Source organism: Delphinus delphis, chromosome 10 (assembly GCF_949987515.2).
Source record: "Delphinus delphis chromosome 10, mDelDel1.2, whole genome shotgun sequence".
Classification (NCBI taxonomy): domain Eukaryota; kingdom Metazoa; phylum Chordata; class Mammalia; order Artiodactyla; family Delphinidae; genus Delphinus; species Delphinus delphis.
Window position 1 is genome coordinate 72,710,425 of NC_082692.2, and position 19,152 is coordinate 72,729,576.

The window sequence follows — 19,152 nt, forward strand, 5'->3', positions numbered from 1 at the left end:
TAGTGCTAGAAAGGTTGTGGTAGTGACGTTAGCTTTGTGTTTTGGTCTAGTCCAAGTGCAAAGCAGTGTGGCAGAGCTTGTCCACATCTATGGAGTAGTAAGATTCTGGGGTAACCTCTGTTTTAGCTTCTTTGAATGTAATTAACATGTTTTAATAGTAAATTAATAAGGGAAGAAGTAAACCAAAAGATAACAGCTACAGATTTCTCCCATGTGCTGAAATCCAGTCTGGTTGTGCTTTTCTCTCTCTGCTCTCTCTGTGACTCACCTAAACTCTGGAGGCGCTAACCCAACTCAGCTATTTTTCTCTCTGGCCTGGAGAGCTGCATGTGATCTGAATCCTGCTTTTCCAGCTTTCACTAAATCCTGGATCCAGTTGTCCTTTAATCCTATGACTCACACCTTGAGAGTCACCTCCACCCCACTCCAAGAAAATGCTTTTAACTTTCTCATTAGTGAGTAATAATTCTGTCACATCTTTTCTATGCTTTAATGATTTTGTGTTAGGTGCTCATTTGAAAATACGCTTCGGTTGATTTTCTTTTTTTTAAAGTTCTTTGCAGAGTTCTTCTGTATGGGTGGGACCAAACACTTATGAGTCACTCCCAGTTAGTACAGTACAGCCATCCAAGAGTAAGTGATTTTTCAGTGTGACAAATTGTCTGCCAAAAAATTATAAAGTAGAGCTAAAATCAAGAAACGGAAATTGATCCTTGCCCTGTTTATTTCCCCTTGTATCTTCAAGTTATCTCTTTTCTTCCAGTGTCAAAAATTCTTTCCATTCCTGACAAATTTTTATTGTATTGGTAATATTTTTCCCTAAGTACTAGCATTATAGGTTTTTACATCATCCATACTTAAATACTTTTCCTTATTATATAAGGCTATGAGTTTTATTGTTAGTTGAGTTTATATAAAGTCGTGGGTGAAGTATTATGTAACAATCAGGAAGTCAGGCATGATAAAAAGTAAAAGTCTTCCTATTCATTTTATTATACTTGACAACAATTTTTGGTTTATTAAGAAATACATCACCAACTTTCTTTGTATAGAGCAACCACAAATACTCTTCTAGTAAAACTGTAAATACTCTTCTACAGGAGGTAGTGGTGCAACTGTATTTAGTTCTTTAGTCTTTTCCACTCAGATTGGCTTGACTACTTACGGACCTCAGGAAGAGCTGACCTGTAGATTCTACTAATTTTTGAAAAATTAATACAACAGAATTGGAAAGTCTAGACTGTTACGTGATTTGACTTGATTTCTGATCCCCACCATTGTATTCAGGTCACTACACTATCTCTTTTTAAACTGGTAAAGGTGTTAGTCCTTGGCTGGTTCCCTGGCCTCTTGGTTATTTCTTTTCCTGAGTTTTTCTGTAGCTTTTTGACTGTTTTGTCTGAAATTCCTTCAAGCATATTCTCCACTAACTCTCCATAAAGTGTTAGTGTTCCTAAAAGTTCAATCATTGTTTTCCTCGTAAATGTTATTTTTGGATCATCTCATATATTATAATAATTTTAATTACCACTCAGATGCCTCTCAGATATCGAGCTCTAAGGTCTGAGTTTTCTACCCATTGCCTGCTTACATTTATTCACTTGAATGTCCTATAGAGACTCTAAAAACAATATACCCCAAATTGAAATGAATCATTCACCACCCCCTCCCCAATATTTCCAAATACAGGTAATGGCCTTATCATCTGCTCAGTAGCTCATACTAGAAACTACTGCTTTTCAACACTGAGCACTTAAGATCTGTCACTAAGCCCGTTCACTGCTTCTAACACTGTCCAGTTTAGGACCTTGTTATTTCTTTATTTCAATAACTATAACTGGTCTCCCTGGCTTCAGTCTAGTACCCCTCAAGCTATTCCCTCCCTGAGTGAAATGTCAGTTTGATCTTAGTATTTACCTATCTAAACCCTATAGTGGCAAGTCCCCTATCATCTATATCATAAAGGTTGTACTGCTTGAATCATCTTAAAAGGCTTGGTGACTGCTCACCTCTCCAGCATGATTTCCTGTCATTCTCAGTCTTGTGCTTCACATGCCACCCCCCCACTATGTTGTTTCTCACCTCTGTTTGCTCATGCTGTTTCAGTCCCCTCCCTTCTCATCCTGATTCACTTTTTTTTTTAATAAATTTATGTATTTATTTATTTATTTTTGGCTGTGTTGGGTCTTCGTTTCTGTGCGAGGGCTTTCTCTAGATGTGGCAAGCGGGGGCCACTCTTCATCGCGGTGCGCAGGCCTCTCACTGTCGTAGCCTCTCTTGTTGCAGAACACAGGCTCCAGACGCGCAGGCTCAGTAGTTGTGGCTCACGGGCCCAGTTGCTCTGCGGCATGTGGGATCTTCCCAGACCAGGGCTCAAACCCGTTATCCCCTGCATTGGCAGGCGGACTCTCAACCACTGCGCCACCAGGGAAGCCCCTGATTCACTCTTAATCAGCCTTCATGACTCAGTGTGGGACAGTTCCATCAGAAGCCTTTTCTGAATCCTCAGGATTGGGTCAAGTACCCTTGCTCTTTACTGGATTATTCTTTTTTTTTTTTTTTTTTTTGCAGTACGCGGGCCTCTCACTGTTGTGGCCTCTCCCGTTGCGGAGCACAGGCTCTGGACGCGCAGGCTCAGCAGCCATGGCTCACGGGCCCAGCTGCTCCGCGGCATGTGGGATCTTCCCGGACCAGGGCACGAACCCATGTCCCCTGCATCGGCAGGCGGACTCTCAACCACTGCGCCACCAGGGAAGCCCTGGATTATTCTTGTTAGTACATGAAACAATGTAATTTTTCTCATATTAAAAAATTATTATCTTGACCCCACTTTACTTTCTAGCTACTGCCCATTTCTTTGCTTCCCTTTAGGGCAGAACTCCTTAAAAGATTTGTCTATATGTACACTTTCTCATTCCCCTCCATCCATTTTCTCTTGAATCACTCTGGTGAGGCTTTCATTGTCCACTACATCCACAGTTCTTGTCAGGGTCATCAGTGGCTTCCAGGTTGCTATTTCCCTTGGTCAGTTCTTATTCCTAATCTTCCTTGATCTTTCAGCATCATTTGACATAGTTGATCTCTTCCATGTTCTTGGAAACATCATTCACGATGGCTTCCAGGACACAACACTTTACTTCACTGGCCATCTTTGAAATTTCCTTTGCTTGGTCTTCATCTCCCTGACCTATAAACTTTGGACTGCTTCAGCACTCTGTCCTTGGTCCTCTTGTCTATCTGTACTTGCTTAATGATTTCATTCTGTCTCTTAACTTTCAGTTCTTTGTCTATGCTGATGACAACCACATTTTTATCTCAAGCCCAGACTTTTTCCCCGGACTCTAGGTTCACATCCAGCTGCCTTTTTGACATTTTCACCTGATATCTAACATACACCTCAAATTTAATATGTCCAAAGCTGAACTCCTGATACCTCCCTAACCTCAATAAAAAACCTTCTCACATTCAGCCCTTCCAGTTCACATAGGGGCAGTTACAGTTGACCCTTAAACAACATGGGTTTGAACTGCATGGGTCCAGTTATATGCAGATTATTTTCAGTAGTAAATACTACAGTGCTACACGATCCGAGGTTGGTTGAATTCCTGGATATGGAACTGCAGATACAGAGGGCCAGCTATAAGTCAAAAGTTATATGGGAGTTTTCAACTGCATGGAGGATTGGTGTCCCTAACCCCAGTGTTGTTCAAGGGTCACTTGTATATCCTTCTAAGTTGCTTGGGTCAAAAACTTTGGTATCCTTCTTGACTCCCTTTTTTCATATTTTACATCCAGTCTGTCAGGAAATCTTGTGCTGTACAAATATTATCATTGTGTGTGTGTGTTGTATAAAAGGTTAACGTTATGCTTTTCCAGTTTTATAACACTGTTTTATTTTAAGGGCAGGGATCCTGAAGACCATATTTATACCAGATGCCTTAATTTGATTCCCCCCTCTCCCCCTCCCCGCCCCATAAAGAACTCTGGTGGGTTGCTGAAGCTCTTCCATTCAGAACTGAGTCCTGTAATCTGAAAGAACAAAGAGCAAGTGAGCTGTTAACCCTCTTAAGTACCTTTCATAAGTCAGTGATTTTACTTCTGAAGTGTGTTCTTGTGTCAAGGAGATGACTAGTTTATTAACCCTTTTGAATTTATTGCACTTTGATCTCCCTTGATGTTTAACTCTTTTTTTTTCCTGGCAAATTCTGTTTTTCTGTGTTTTTCTCTCTTTGCATAGTTATATTTTTCTATTTGTTTGGGGGTTTGTTTTGTTTGTTTCTTTTCATCTTCTTTCCACTTTCTTCCATCAAATGATGATAATGCAGAATTGAATATTTGTTAGCCTTATTGAATAAAGTTTTATATCTCTTTTAATATTATGAAAGTTTAACTCTTTAAGATTTCTTTTTTGTGGAGATAAGCACTGTGAATAGTTTGTATACATTCTTTCAGATTTTTGTTTTCTAATGGCGTATAAGCGTATATCGTTTTTTTTTTTAAGATGAATCTCAATTTCAGGATATTTTATTTTATTATTTTATTTTTTTGGCTGTGTTGGGTCTTAGTTGTGGCACATGGGATCTTCGCTGAGGCACGCGGGATCTGTTGTTGCACTGCTTGGGCTTCTCTCTAGTTGTGGCGTGCGGGTTTTCTCTCTCTACTTGTGGCACACGGGCTCCAGGGCGCCTGGGCTCTGTAGTTTATAGCACATGGGCTCTCTACTTGAGGTGCGCGAGCTCAGTAGCTGTGGCGCATGGGCTTAGTTGCCCCGTGGCATGTGGGATCTTAGTTCCCCAACCAGGGATCGAACCTGCATCCCCTGCATTGTAAGGCGGATTCTTTACCGCTGGACCACCAGGGAAGTCCCTATCATTCTTTTTATAAAAGGGATCACTGGGGCTTCCCTGGTGGCGCAGTGGTTGAGAGTCCGCCTGCTGATGCAGGGGACACAGGTTCGTGCCCGGTCTGGGAGGATCCCACATGCCGCGGAGCAGCTGGGCCTGTGAGCCATGGCCGCTGAGCCTGTGCGTCCGGAGCCTGTGCTCCACAATGGGAGAGGCCACGACAGTGAGAGGCCCGTGTACCGGGAAAAAAAAAAAAAAAAAGGGATCACTGTATGTCTTGATATATTTTAATTTCAGTACCCATACCGTTATATTATTTTTGATGATTATGATGTCTGATATTTAATCAGACAGTTTGGCTGGGCATTAGTAGTTTCCAGTTTTTAACTTCTATTAACGTGGCTTTGGTACATACTTAACGCATTTGTCATTGTACATGTGTGCATTTCATTGTTTCTATAGGTTAGATTCCTGGATGTGGAATTGCTCAGCCAAAGAATATAAGCATTTAAAATTTTAATAGGTGTTGCTGAATCATTTTCCAAAATGACTGTAGCAGTTTACACTCTTATGCCCAGTGTATATATGCCCAGTATATTTCCCAGTATATGAGAGAGCTGTTTCTCCACATTTTTATATTGCCAGAGCCAGGTATCACTATTCTTAATCTTTGCCAAACTGATATTGACCACTTTGATAATTGCCCATCTTCCTGAGCTTTTTGGTCTCTTGAAAGTTTTGGAGTTAGATGCTTGTTTGCCCCTTCCCATACATGTCTCTTTCTCTCTCTCTTTTTTTTTTTAAACAGAAAATTCAAATAGTATAGGAGGGTGTAATGGGAAAACTTCTGCCCTGCCCTAGTAATTTATATGCTACTTAGGTGTCCTAAGGAGCATTTTTAGTTTTGAACTGAGTGAGTTAATGCTTCTGGAGCATTATTCCATGACTTCACTGGATTTCCAACCCTGTCACTCACTCAGGGCCAGGAGTATAGTAGGGCTCTGGTTTAGAAATGGAATTATATGACATCTGTTAAATATCACTTGCTTAATTTATTCAGAAGCTAGTTCACACTGTCAGGTGAGCTGTAGATTGCTAATCTGTGCTATATATTCTGAGTGTATTTACATATATCTGAGGGTAGTAATTTCCTTTTGATATAACTATGATTAGGGAATTCCCTGATCCATATTGTGATGTGTTTCATATTTTTTATAAATGGTTTTCAGTCTGTGCTGTGAGACAGAGATTTAGCTGCTTCTTTGCACAGGTTGTGGTTATTTATGGTAATATTCATGTGTAATGGGGCAATGACATGCTATTTTTAACATCTGTATTTGTTAGAGTTCAGCTGTTACTGATTTATTTATATCTCTATCAGCTGTTTACTGTTTAAGTAATTAACTGGTAAATTATTTTTAAGAACTTTAGCTTAAGAAAGGTTATAAGGAAAAGGCATAAAGGAAAGTCTTGCATCAGTTCTCTGAAGAAAGTTTCAGTGATTACACGTTTATGCATATTCTGTGACTTTAGTAATAATAGCTGCCATTTGTTTAGCAGTTACTGTGTACAAATGCTGTACTAAATACCTTACATGCTTAACATCATTTAACCTTTACAACAAACACTCAGAGGTACATACTGATATTATCCCCAATTTATAAATAGGGATTTATAAATAACCCTTTATAACTAAAGGGATGCTCAGAGAGGTTAAATAACATGCTCAGGGTCACACAGTATGTTAGAAGGTGATGGGGCTGGAATTCAAACCTTTAACGTATGTTCTGTTCCATATAGCATATTGCTATTTGGATGTAATACAGTTTGGCCTATCCTATGGTAAATCAAAACTTTATAGCTTCCATTCTAAAGTATGAATTATTTCATTTATTTGAAATGTATTTTAAAACATCATTTGTTACTTGTGTCTATTGGAACTTTCTGACAGGGAATAAATGTTATAGTTTTAAAAAGATGGAATTGTAATGCTGTTCAGACTATGATTTGGACATAGAGGGTTGGGAGTTAGAGGCTTAACCTGGAATAAATAAAGCCTTGAGTCTCTGGTTCAGGTGTAATATTATTTAGTGAGAAATGTTATTTGAACAAGAAATCTTATTTGTTAAGATATTTAAACTGGGGCTTCAGAAAGAAAAGGAGGCTTTTAACAAGTAAAGAGTGTGGGTGGGTGGAAGCAAGGGCTTTTCGGGTCCAAGCACAACATAAGCAAGCATCGTACCTGGGGCTTGTGTAGGGAATTGCTAGTAGTTACGCAAGGATGGAATGGATGGTACTTTTAGGAAAAGTGGAAAATCCAGTTTGATAGGGTGATTGAGGTCATTATGAAAGATTTTGAAAGTTATCAGAGCTCTCAGATTTAATTTTGAAGGCAAAGGGTCAACAGCCATTTTACAAAGGGAAACAAAATGGTCAGGTTTGTATTTTAGGAAATAAATCTAGCATCAGTGTAGAGGGTGAAGAGTGTGGAATCATAGCCATCGTCTTTGCAAATGTTACGGGCCTGAGTTAGAGGAACAGTAATGGGGAGGGAAAGGCAGTGTGGAATTGAGAGATTATTCTGAATCAGAATTCCTAGGAATTGGTGACATATTGAATGCCCTATGGGGTTATTGACATTATTACTACTGATAGTATTTGTTGTTATTACTGTTTTGCACTTGCTCTAAGTGACTTTGGAAAGTCACATATTCTATTTTTAGCAGCTGATGGCTGAATTCCTATTCACAGATGCTCAGGAAATGGTGGGTAAATGATGGAATGAGTCGGGGCTATAAATATCACACTCACGAAATATTTATTTAAAATACTTGTTTGGGGCTTCCCTGGTGGCGCAGTGGTTAAGAATCCACCTGCTAATGCAGGGGACACGGGTTCGAGCCCTGGTCCGGGAAGATCCCACATGCTGCGGAATAACTACGCCCGTGCGCCAGAACTACTGAAGCCAGTGCACCTGGAGCCCGTGCTCTGCTGCATCAAGAGAAGCCACCACAATGAGAAGCCTGCGCACCGCAACAAAGAGTAGCCCCCGCTCACTGCAACTAGAGAAAGCCCACGCGCAGCAACGCAGACCCAACGTAGCCAAAAATAAATAAATAAATTTATTAAAAAAAATAAAATACTTGTTTGATGCCTGTTCAGCAGGCATTTTATTAAGGGCTAGGGATATCACTTATCTTGATCTTCAAGGGATTTACCATGGTCATGAGGTGTCTAATAGACCTTATTTGCCATTCTTACTTTCTGTGTAATCTTTGGGCATATAATTTAACTTCTTACCCTGTATGTTCATGTGGGATACTACTTATTTCATAGTGTTCTGAAGTTTAGATAAGGTTATGTGTATAAAGTGCCTAGCATAGTCCCTGGCATATGCTTGTTCCCTTTTAATCTGCCGTGGACATGGAAGCTGGGAAACTCAAATTTATTAGGATTGTATGTCAAATAGGTGGTAGAAGGTAGTGAATGCGTTTCTGAAAGAAATTTTGAAAGTTCACTTTTCCTGATAATTTGGCATCATAAGGCCTGATTGCTGTTTTATGATTTTATTGTGACCGTAGAGAGGTTACTTAGATGGGTTGCTTGTGTTTCAGCCTCAACCTGCGGATCCATCAAATGAACAAAATCATTCCTAATTCATGTGATGGTTGGTAGAAACATTAGAGATAGTGGTTGTGAAATGACCAGACAAACATGAGTACCATAGCAGAATAGTTGAGATTAAAAACTTTAAAATGTACATCTCTCCCCATTACTACCTTTGGCAGGTTAGTTAACCTATTTTAGTCCTAATTTCTTTATCTGTGGTATAGGGATAATAAAACATCTACCTCATAGGACTGTTTTAAAGAATAAGTGGAAGACTGCATGGAAAGTAGTTTATCCAAGCATATGGTAAGAACTCAAAAAAACTTGTGATTATTGTAAATTATGTGGTATCTTTTTGACACTGTTGAACAATTAACTCTTCTTTGGCTTTGCTCTGTGTTTAAAATTTCTGTATACATAGGTGAATTCTGGATATAAGTGATGTTGCCTTTCATGGTAGTGAAAGAAATCAACAACGCTTCTAAAAGAAAAACTTCCCAGCAGCTTCACCTTTGGCCCTTAAAACCTTGGGAAAATGTTTAAGGCCTTGTGTTAAAGCCGTAGGTAGAGGTGGAATTTGAATGTGATACTTTGTTACTAAATTTCAGTTCAAAATTAAAAAAAGAATTAGTGACTCTTAATTGGGGGCATTACCTACTCATCCTGAGAAACAGTGGATGTCATGAGAGATATTGGGAAATGTCATGAGCGATATTGGGAATAGACTATGTTTTGAATATCTGAATCATGTAGGGGGCAGAAAAATGGGAGCCTCTGCACTATACTCAACCCCGTAAGGGGTTTATTTTCTTTGGTCCCAATAGTCATTTCCCATTGTTTCATAAATTTCATCATTATTATTTCTATATATTCACTTATAGTCCTCAGTAACTGTTTTCTCTTCTCTTTCAAAGTAGAAGTATTATAATTTTTAAAGAACTCCCCTATGGATGTGTGAATTGTCAAAGCCTTGAGGAGATAAATCTCTTGAAGAATTAACTGTCACTAAAAACAGGGAGACGTGAGTAAAGAACAAGTTGTCTTCAACATTAAAATTATATGCCAACCTGAGTGGTTATGCTTAAAGAATAGAAAAGGCCATCATAATCATTTTGATTACTTTATTAAGCATTTTAAAAAGCTATGAATGTTCTTTTGGGGGGCAGATGTACTATTTGTGTCTTTTAACATTTCCATTTGGTTTGTTTGCCAAATAGACTGTTTCATGTGTGGGCAGTTTTTTGTTTTTGTTTTCCTAAATAAGATCTAGATTCCTGTTTTGCCAATTTTGCTAATCTTTAATGGAAAAAAATTAATTTCTCCTTCTCCCCTACCTCCTAGTGACTGTATAAATCAATATCAACTGTCCTTAGATTTAGCCCATAGTGTGCATTATTAAACAATATGTAGGGCTACATCCTTTAAATATAGTGACCTTGTTCTGTATTTCCCACAAATGTGATCACAATGATTTCCTTTTGTGGCAAACAAGACTGTTACTCTATGGGTGAGGTTTTTTAACTATCAGAGATAAAGAATGGAGGTGCAATTATTTTATTGTTATTTCAGCTGACCTCAGGATGGTTTAAGCTAACATTTTGTGAGGAAAAAAATGATCTATAAATTATTGTCAGAGTATTATGTATTTAAAATATCACAATATCCCTTTGCTCTATCCTTAATATGCTAAAATATGTGGTATTTTAATAAAGACATGTTTATTTTAGGTATTGATGTTAAAATTTTAAAGTTTGAGGTTAAGACCTCTTGGGGTCTAAAAGATTGAGTTTGAGATCAGTATCTGTTCTTTAATTACCTCAGTAGGAGCTTCAAAGACAAAGAAGAATGCATCTTGCTGTGATTAACACACTGTGAGAGGAGAAAATAATCAGGATTTGCCTGTCAACCCATCAGTTTTGGGTTATAGGAAATAGGTAATCTCTTCCAAATTGGAATTTGGTACAGGCTTTCAGTAGCCTCACCTCTCAGAACTGTAGTGTTCTGATTATATGTTTATTTTGCATCTTGCTAAGATTCAGAAATCTAATTTACTTTGTCTTGAGTTCTCAGTGAAGGGTTGTCACAATTTTGTTTGCATATTTTAGAAGGGTGTAATCATTCTAGCTGTGTTTTATATGTTTTGTAATGTTTTCATTAAATTAAAAAAATTTCTCCTCCCCATCTTCTCTACTTCTGTTCTACATAATCGTATCTCTGTTCCTATGTAGAGAGATAGAAATACTTTTGCTTTCTCTTTCTATTATGGACTGGCTCCACAAGAAAGAGTTACTTTACAACAAATGTGTCTGGGATGTCACTTGGAGATGGAAAAAGTCCTGGCAATTTCATAACATTTGTAAGACCTTTGGGTGTATATTGACAAGTTCATTCTAGTTTACTTGTGAGATTTTATTTTGGTGAGAATATTTTACCACTTTTCTATGTGTTTCCCTATGGCATGTGAATAAAACTTTTATTTCCCCCTTCAGTGGCACAACTTACAAATTCCAGCCTCTGAAATATGTGGTGCTTTGCTAGTCAGGAAGCCAGGAAGGTTATATAAACAAATCCATATTGAACATGCATATAAACTAAGTTTGTGTAGTCTAAGGAATAACTAAATTGTTGGTGGCAAAAACGTACAAGTTATGGATCTCCCTATTTCTAGTGACTCCCACTGTAATTCATCCTACACACAGCTGCTAGATTATCAGAGCTGTTGGAATAATCTCCCTAAAACAGTATTTTCATCAAATCCTTTAGTAGTAGCTTCTGTCTTAAGAAATCTCAACACCTAAGTGCAGTGCTCAGGCCCTCTCTTTATAGCTTCACTCTATTTTATATTTACCCACTTCTTCCCTTGTTTGTTTTTGGTTACCCTCTAGGGCTGGGCCTTAACTGTATATAAATATACTGTAATACCTGTTCCTCCTCCATCTCCTCCTTCTCCTTGCCTTTCATTCAGGTCACCTCTCTTATTCTTAAGTGTCTTGTTAGCAACTGACTGTGCCTAACGTTATTAATCCTAATCCTGCCTCTCAGGATTTTGGTACTTAATGCATACTCTCTTAATTTATTCTCAGTGTACAGTTGCTCCGTATTTGATTTTATGGATGTGCAATCTCTCCAGACAGGTGCCAAGTAAATGTTATAGATTAAAATGATTTGCCATAATAGTGGAGTTAGAGTTGAAATTGGCTCTTCCTATTCTGATTGCTTCAGGAAAACTTCATAAACAAAGTGGGATTTCATAACTTTGGACTCAAAGACCAGAGACTGTTTAGTTTAAGTAGGAGAGAAGGAAGGCGTTGTGGAGGTTTTGAAGGAATAGCAGTGTCAAATCTATGCTATCTGTGAGACCATGGCAATCTACTTAATATACCTGAGCCTCAGTTTCTTAATCTAGAAAATGGACATGGTAATAGCTACTTGGTAGGATTGTTGTGAAGATCAGAAGTGCTTGCACATAGCAGGCAGTCAATAAATGGTAGCTGTTATTATAGATTAGGGACTTGTGGAGTGATGCCATAAAAAATAATGGAGGAGGAAGCTCCAAAAATTGGTTTTCTTCACCAGGATGACTGTTAAGCTAGCATGAACTGTCTGAAGCAATTATTTTGGAACTCTGGAGTCTAAGCAAACACTTGCAGCATCCAGGGGAGTGCTTAGTGAAGCAGAGGGTGATAAATTTCTGAGAATTTCAGTGTTTTGCACAGTGGCTACCATTTCCATCCCCTAGCCCTGTGGTGGGTAACTGTGGGTATGGTGGCCCATGATTCCTGGTGTGACTTTGCTTGTCTTTCAAAAATTGGGGTTGTATGTTTTTGTCACTGCTTTTTTTTTTTTTTTTTTGCGGTACACGGGCCTCTCACTGTTGTGGCCTCTCCCGTTGCGGAGCACAGGCTCCGGACGCGCAGGCTCAGCGGCCATGGCTCACGGGCCCAGCCGCTCTGCGGCATGTGGGATCTTCCCGGACCGGGGCACGAACCCGTATCCCCTACATCAACAGGCGGACTCTCAACCACTGCGCCACCAGGGAAGCCCTTTGTCACTGCTTTTCATTGCTGAGGGCCTGGCACAGAGGCTGGTCATTGTTTCAAACCCCACAGACTAGAACAGCTTCTCTGACATCTGCCAAGGGGATTAAAGAGACAAAACACACCCTTCCTGCTTTTTCTTATTGGATCCTGACATTTAAGGGAATCTCTGTTAGGTCACTGGATGACCATGGAGATGACAAAACAGAGACTTCAGTGATGATACACGACAAAGATTATAGTCTTTGCAAAAAATCGTTTGGAAAAGTCAGTAAATAAACTGGTGACTGCAGCCTTCATCAAGTAACAACAGCAATCCCTAGGGTGAGGAGAGAACCTGATATCTGTAGTTACCACATTACAATATTCAAGATGTCCAATTCTCAAAAAAAATTCCAAAGCATATAAAGAAATAGAAAATTATGGCCCATTCACAGGAAAAGAAAAAGAAATTGATAAAAGGCATCCCTGAGGAAGCCCAGACATTGGACTTACTAGACAAAGACTTTTTAAATTAACCGTTTTTAATATGCTCATAATGCTGAAGGAAACCATGGACAAATTAAAGAAAAACAGGAGAACAATGTGTGAATAAGTGTGGAAGATCAGTAGAGAGATAGAAATTGTAAAAGTATTAATACAATAGCTGAAATAAAAATTCAGTGGAAGATTCAGTGACAGATTTGAGCAGGAGGAAGGAGTCAAACTTGAAGTTAGGGCAATTGAAATTACTCTGTCTGAGGACTAGAAAGAAAAAAGATGAAGAAAAATGAACAGTACCTAAGGGACCTATGAGACACCATCAAGTGTACCAACATATGCATTTTGGAAATCCCAGAAGAGAGTAAGAAAGGGGCAGAAAAAAATTATTTGAAGAAATAATGGCTGAGGAGAACTTCACAGTTATAGTTCTTACATTTACGTCTCTGATCCACTTTGAGTTAATTTTTGTATATAGGGGGAGGAAGGGGTCCAACTTTTGCAAGTGGTTATCCAGTTGTCCCGTCACCATTTGTTGAGGAAACTGTTCTTTTCCTATTGGATGGACCCTGTTCTTCTTTTTCAAGATTGTTTTGCCTATTCAGGGTCCCTTGCAATTCCATATACCTTTGCGGATTGATTTTTCCATTCCTACAAAAAAGGCGATTAGGATTCTGGTAGGGATTGCATTGACTCTGTGGACCAGTTTGGGTAGTATTGACACCTTAATATTTAGTCTTCCAATCCATGAACACAGGATGTCCTGTTTACAGGCGTACCTTAGAGATATTGTGGGTTCAGTTCCAGACCACCACAATAAAGCAAATATCGCAATAAAGCAAGTCACATGAATTTTTTGGTTTCCCAGTGCATATAAAAGTTATGTTTACACTATACTGTAGTCTATTAAGTGTGCAATAGCATTATGTCTAAAAAAAACAATGTACATACCTTAATTAAAAGAAATGCTGTTGGAAAAATGGCGCCAATAGATTTGTTTGACCCAGGGTTGCCACAGCCTTCAATTTGTAAGAAATGAAATGTCTGTGAAGCACAGTAAAGTTAAGTGCAATAAAACGAGCTATGCCTGTATTTGTCTTTAATTTGTTTCAGCAGTATTTCGTAGTTTTCATTGTACGAGTTTTTTACTTCTTTGGTTAAATTTATTCCTAGGTATTTTATTTAGATGCTATTATAAATTGAATTGCTTTCTTAATTTCCATTTTGGATTGTTCATTGCTGATGTATACACATGACTGATTTTTCTGTTTTTCTTGTAAACTGCAACTTTGCTGAATTTGCTTGTTAGCTCTAGTAGCTTTTTTATGGGTTCTATGGGATTTTCCATATAGAGAATCTTGTCATCTGTGAATAGACATAGTATACTTCTTCCTTTCCAATATGGATGCCTTTTATTTCTTTTTCTTGTGTCTGGCTAGAACTTCAGTACAGTATTGTGTAGCAATGGTGAAAAGTAGGCTTTCTTGCCATGTTCCTGATCTTAGGAAGAAAGCTTTCAGTCTTTCACCATTGAGTATTATGTTAGCTGTGGGTTTTTCATAAATGTCCTCTATCATGTTAAGGAAGTTCCTTTCAGTCCTAGCTTTCTGGGTTGTTTTTTGTTTGTTTGTTTGTTTGTTTTTAAATATCATGAAAGGGTATGGGATTTTGTCAAATGCCTTTTCTACATCAATTGAAATGATCTTGTGGTTTCATTTTGGTTTTTTCCTTTTTTCTATTAATGTGGTATATTATATTGATTGACTTATGTTGAACCACTTTGGATAAATCCCACTTTTTCAGCAAGCCAAGCCACTGCTTTTCCATCATGGGTGAGTTCTGAGTTAGGCTAAACAGAGGTGAGAGCCTCTAGTCAGACCTTCAGGTAGCCCCCAGACACGTTAGAGTAGACGGACACAATAATTTGCAATTTAGGTCTGCTCTCTCTGGAACTAGGTAACAGGGTCCCACAGTGGGAATTCAGGCTGATGTCTTCAAGGCTTCTGTTTTACAGGGGGAAGGGAGGGGACAAGGGTGAGGAATGCCACGAAGATTTCCCACTTTTTTTTTTGGCTGTGTTGGGTCTTCGTTGCTGTGCGCAGGCTTTCTCTGGTTGCGGCAAGCAGGGGCTACTCTTCGTTCAGTGCACGGGCTTCTCACTGCAGTGGCTTCTTGTTGCAGAGCAGGGGCTCTAGGCTCATGGGCTTCGGTAGTTGTGGTGCGCGGGCTCAGTAGTTGTGGCTCGTGGGCTCTAGAGCACAGGCTCAGTAGTTGTGGCACATGGGCTTAGTTGCTCCGTGGCATGTGGGATCTTCCTGGCCCAGGGATTGAACCCATGTCCCCTGCACTGGCAGGCTGATTCTTAACCACTACGCTACCAGGGAAGTTCCAAGATTTCCTACCAGAAATCTTGGAACTTATCTCAGAATAAGTTGCCTTATTCTTGATTCAGTGTTCACATGGTTGCTGTAAAACTTTGCTTTCCAAGGCTCTGATGAAGTTGGTTCTGACAGTTTCTGCTTGTTTTTTTCAGCCTTTGTGTGGGGATAAGAGCTTGGAGCCGCCTACTCTGTCATTTTGCTAATTTCACTTTCTTCATTTGTTTTGATTCAAAAAAAAAATTCCTTCTTTATTTCTTATTTCTCTTAAGACATTTTTTGTTATATTTAGTTACTTGTGTCCTTTTAATTTTATACTCATTCCTGAAATGATTTCCCTTTTTTTTCTATTTCTTTTTGAGTTCTTTCACCTTTCCCTGAGTTTTGTAATTGTGATTTATATTTCTTTTTCGTGCCTTGAGTTATTTTCTTAATGTCTTTTAACTTGTTCTGAAATAGTATAATTTTGATCTGTTCCCGAGGTTTGTCTGTCATTATGTGTAGGGAATGTTATTTTGCTCTTTATTATTTTTTTTTTTAAATAACTGTATGGCATGGGACACTGATATTTTTCTGTTGCTCATTTTTATGTGTAATTTGTTTTCCTGAACTTACAGAAGGGGGTCATGATTCAGGATAAATTTTCTGATGTCACAGAGCTCCCTCTTCTGTTGTTTTTGTAAAATGTTTAAAAATACGATGGCTTCCTTTCCCCTTTTCTCCTTTTATCTGGGTCTTTTTCTTTCCTTGTCTCTATTGTCCCTGCCCTGATCAATTTTGGTTCCACACCCAACAGCTTTCCCACAGTGTGGAGCCCTATCCTTGAAGGCAGCTTTGGTTGGTAGGTTGGTTTTAAGAATTTATAAGACTCAGACTGCTCCAGCCTTTTTCAGGATCTACCTCATACTCATTTGTTAGTGGATTGGGCTGAACCTTTCCCATTTTCATCTTCTCTTCTCAAATTAGCTATCATATTGTCCAGTAAATATCTAGTGACTATTCTGAGGTTCTCAAGTCCCTCAAATCCTGCATTGTTTCCATATACACATCCTCCTGCACAGATGCTGATTTCATGAAGGTCTTGTGACTGTTGATGGTTTTCCCCGCTTGGATTTTGAGGTTCATATGGATAATTTGTCACCAATTTTTGTTGCAAACGTTGCCCATGGGATTTTGGTTTTGCTGTCTTAGTCACTTTTTTTGATTTTAGGTGGTGATTCAAGTAAGTTAAAAATCTATGATGTATGGAGTCTTGCCTGGTGGTCCAGTGGTTAAGACTCCACACTTCCACTGCAGGGGACAGAGGTTTGATCCCTGGTCAGGGAACTAAGATTCTGCATGCTGCGTGGTGCAGGCCAAGAAAAAGAAAAAAAAAAAAAATCTATGATGTAGTATCTGCCATCTAGAATCCAGAATCTACTCTGCATTCACATTTTTAAAACCCCCCTGTATGGACTTAGAATTTCTGGCCTCTGGCCTGTGGCACATGTCCTGGGTTTGTGTTTTGTTCTGAAGCTTTAATTCAAATGTTATTAATCTATTGGTGGTTGGATTTTTTTAATAATTACTATCATCATATCTGTGTGTGTGTGTGTGTGTATGTGTGTATGTATTTATTTATTGGCTGCATCGGGTCTTAGTTGAGGCGTGTGGGATCTTCACTGAGGCATGTGGGATCTTTTGTTGCGGCTCACGGGCTTCTCTCTAGTTGTGACGTGTGGGTTTCTTTTTTTCTTCTCTCTCTAGTTGTGGTGCACAGGCTCCAGAGTGTGTGGGCTCTGTACTTTGTAGCACGGGCTCTCTCATTGAGGGTGCAAGCTCAGTAGTTGTGGCACACGGGCTTAGTTGCCCCACAGCATGTGGGATCTTAGTTCCCTGACCAGGGATCGAACCCGCGTCCCCTGCATTGGGAGGCGGATTCTTTACCACTGGACCACCAGGGAAATCCCTATTGGTGGTTGGATATTGCAAAAACGTGTCAACGTAGAAAAGCTAGAAAGAAGCAGTCTATCATTATAGTGGAAATGAAAGCATTTACAAATTGTAGCGAAGCTGAAAGTGATGCAAAATGTATTTGTTTATGGAGTGAAAGAGCAGAAAACTTTCTGAAGGCCAAAGAGCAAATTATGCAACCTGTAAAGTGCTGTGCCTGCGTCTTTGAAGGTAATCGTAATAAGCAAGAAACAAGGAAAAGTGACTGATGGGGTAAGGACAACCTTTCAGTTCAAGGATCACCATCAGTGCTTGATTTGGGGGAGTTTAACCTTCAGTCAGGGGAAGGCAGGGAGTTAATTGAAGATAAAGCCTGAAAACAGTGAAAGTTGAACTTTGGCCACGAGCTCCAGGGGATTTTATAAATTCCGGGCTCCTTACACATCTGCTCAACATCAAAGTGAATGCCCATTGGCTAATACAAACACCAGAGATGTTTGGGCATTCCTTAGGCTACTAGGAAATAAAGATAGTTAAAGCTTCAACAAGATTTGTTTTTTAGAGTAGTTAAAAATTTTCTCTTTTGGGACTTCCCTGGTGGCACAGTGGTTAAGAATCCGCCAGCCAGTGCAGGGGACACAGATTTGAGCCCTGGTCCGGGAAGATCCCACATGCCACGGAGCAACTATGCCCGTACGCCACAACTACTGAGCCTGCGCTCTAGAGCCCGAGAGCCACAACTACTGAGCCCATGTGCCACAACTAGTGAAGCCATGCACCTAGAGCCCATGCTTCACAACAAGAGAAACCACAGAAATGAGAATCCCACGCACCGCAACGAAGAGTAGCCCCCGCTCGCAGCAACTAGAGAAAGCCCACGCGCAGCAATGAAGACCCAATGCAGCCAAAAATAAATAAATAAATAAATAAGCCTGATAGAAAAAGGTGTATCAGCATAGAGGAGAAAGATATTTCTGGTTTGAAAGTGACAAAGGGCCAACTGACATACCTGCTACGGGAAATGCATCCAGGGACTGTAAGCACAGTCACTTCCCAGTGCCTTGCAAATAAGTTGACTTATTTATTATACCTATCTAACCTGATAGTAAATAGAATAGCTTCTGTACAATGTAGACTGAATAGTGGCAGATTGTTTCATAGAAGGTGCAGAAACATTATTTTTAATAACAGTTTTTCAAAACACCAAGGGCAGAAGGTTAAATCAGTGAAAATATTTCTGCAGGGAAGTAAACAATTGCAGTCTAGCTATACTCAAGTGTGGCGGCTCAGGGGCATGAGTGGAGGTTAGTGTGGCTGAGAGGGATAAGGGAGGAAAATAGTGTGAGTTAATGAGTTTGGAGAGGGAACCAGGAGCCATATCATGTGGGACTTTATTGGCTGTAATGGTAAGAACTTTGGACTTTCTTCCAAGGTGTTTGGAAGCCATTAGCTGGTTGAGAGCAGAGGATCAATGAGCAACTAACGTAAATGGTATGTTCAAGCTAAATGAAGGCCAAAGATACCATGGTGTGCTTTGGACATAATATAGACATGTTAGAATGAAAAGAACATGGGCTAATATTGATTAAAAATTTTTTTAATTTGAAAATTTATGGTTTTAGAGTTAAGAGCTACAAACATGAGGTGTTGAGATATATGTGTGTGTGTGTGTATACACATAGAAAAGCACACACACATTTTTGTTTTTCAAACAAAGTTTTCTAAACAGTACTGAACCTCGTTTCATATGTTCTTACTTTTGTTCTCTTAATTTTTTTTTTTTTAAACCACTAGTAACAGCCCACTAAATTGACTTAGTAACACACTAATGGATCAGAATTTGAAGTTTGGAAACCCCTGTAAATCTATAAT

The 19,152-nt window shown here is 39.2% G+C and overlaps 1 protein-coding gene across 21 annotated transcripts in view; it reads left to right on the plus strand.

Moving 5' to 3' along the window:
* The window catches only part of SLMAP (sarcolemma associated protein), a 158,684-nt gene that overhangs the window by 41,477 nt on the left and 98,055 nt on the right, over positions 1-19,152 (plus strand). The window lies entirely within an intron of this gene.